The following is a 2,296-nucleotide window of genomic DNA, read 5'->3' on the forward strand; positions in this document are numbered from 1 at the left end:
AGGCCAAGGCAAAGCAAGGGCTGGGCTGCAGCTGCTGCTTCCTGGAGCCTTCTACTACTGCCCCATGTGTGTCCTCCAGGCATCACCTTGGCCCCCTGAATCCTGAGTTTAAAAGGCTTGTCATGTGGGCAGTGTTCCCTCCTCTGTGCTCCGTGTCCTTTAGGAGTGGAGAAGGACAGTTATTGTATCCCTGATATGATTCCAGCAAAATAGTGAGTGATCTTTGGGTTCCTTTCTTTCTGTTTTTCTGTTCAGGGCAATGTTGGTGTTGCCCCTGATTCTTCAGAAGGGGAGCCTGTGAACAGAGCTGCAGCAGAGGAAGCTTCATCTGGCACCGAGAGCTGCAGGAACAGTTCCCAGGAGCCCGAGGAGCCTGGTAAGGACAGAGCCCACACTGGTTTAGAGAGCTGTGAGATGGCTGCCCTGAGCAGGGTTGGTGCTTCCTGGTGCCTTGAGTTCAAATCCTGCGCTGGCACAACCTCCCTGAGCCCTGCCCTCCAGGCTTCTCCAGAGGCTCTGACACGGAGAAGCCTGTCTGCTGGGGCAGAGAGCAGGGAGTAAACCTGACCTTTTGCGAGTTGTGTCACCAAGCCGTGTGTCCCAATTTTGTGCTGAAGTTGGTGGATAAATTTGCTGCAGGGTGCCAGGGAAGGCCAGGCTGAGCAACACTTGAAGGAGCAGGGGAAAAAAAGAGCAAAAAGTCAGGGTAGAAGTCCAAATCACTGACTAAATGTAGTACCAGTCTGCTGGTATTGGTCCTGGCCCACAAGAAAAACAAGGAGCACAACATCAGAGGCCAACCAATTGAAAAATCACGTTAACTCCAGTATCAGAAGGAAAAGCTTGAATGACCCCTGATTAGGGAGGCCTAAGAGGTGAGAAGGAGCACTGTGGATCCATTCCTAAGCCCAGCTGGTGCAGCCTGCAGGCCTTGTAGGGAGCTCTGTCCCTCCCAGCGCTTGCTGCTAGAGCTGATGGTTGAGTTGGAGCAGCTGCTGCTCACTGCAGAGGGCAGTTTGTAGATGGCAGGTAATGGAGCTGGTTCAGGACTCAGCTCCCAGCACCTTCAGCTTCAGCCATTTCAGTGAGGACTGAGGTGTCTCTGTCAGCTCAGAGAAAGAACAAGGCTGGGCTTCCTTGTGGCCGCTGGGACTGTCTGTGTTTCAAGCTCTCCTGGGTGCCCTTTGCACTGCAGGGGCTGAGACTTCATTGAGATACTTCAATGTTTTGAAGCACACTTTTGAACCCTTGGAATGGTCCCTGTTCTTTTAAGGGCACATTGCTTCAAAGTGCCAAGTGAGAGTCTGCCTTTCAGGCCATCTTTGACAGCCCCTGGTAGAAGGACAATTGCTGCTCAAAGGAAAGGTGCACAAGGGCCAATATTGACTGAGCGTTCCCTTTGCTTCCCAGATGCCATCTGACCAACATCTCCAGGAGGGCTGCCCTGCATGGCAGGAAGAGACAGAGGAGAGCCTGTGACCATCAGGCAGGTAGAACTCCTCTGCTTGTAGATATGTTTATAGATTTCTATGGTTATTTATTAGTGGTTATAGTTCCATTTATAGATGATAGTGTTCTATTTATATAGACATTTATTGATAGATCTGTGTAATTAAATGTGGATATGTATATAGGTATAGATATGATATAATTATATTTTATAATATATTTACATTTGTAGATTTTCAGAGTTAGATTTTTCTATGTGTAGAGTAAAATATTTATGTATATATATGAAGTTACATTTATGAATGTGTATAGTTATATAGTAAGAGGAATGTTTAGATGGAGAGACAGATGGAAGGATTGCTGTTTGTGTAGGCCTAGGCTGCATTTGTAGCTCTTTCCCCCCTCAGCTACCTTTTTCACCTCTTGGTTTTCCCCCGGTGCCTGCTGTGTCCCCTGTCCCTGTGCTGGGTCCGAGCTGGCAGCCGGGCCGGGCGGAGCAGCACTTCCAGCCCCGGCTGTCCCTGGAGCGGTGGGAGCTGCCGCTGGCCCCAGGCACTGTCCCTGAGGTGCTGCTGAAGGACGGTGAGACTGAGGGGGCTGAGGGGGCCGTGGCGCTGAAGGGACAGTGACCCTGAGCTGCTGCTGGGGCTGAGGGCTGTGGGGCAGCCGAGGGCCTTGGTGGCACTGAGGTGACAGGGAAGTGGCACAGGCTGGCAGGGTGGTGGGTCTCAGGGGACGGGATGGCTCAGAAGGGACTGAGGGGGGTGAGAGGACTGTGAGGGGCTGAAGAAACTGAAGGCAGCTGGGGCTTCACCGAGAGCATGGCGGGGATGAGGGGATGGAGGGG

The sequence above is a fragment of the Melospiza melodia genome, unplaced genomic scaffold (genome assembly GCF_035770615.1).
Source record: "Melospiza melodia melodia isolate bMelMel2 unplaced genomic scaffold, bMelMel2.pri scaffold_46, whole genome shotgun sequence".
Taxonomy (NCBI): Eukaryota; Metazoa; Chordata; class Aves; order Passeriformes; family Passerellidae; genus Melospiza; species Melospiza melodia.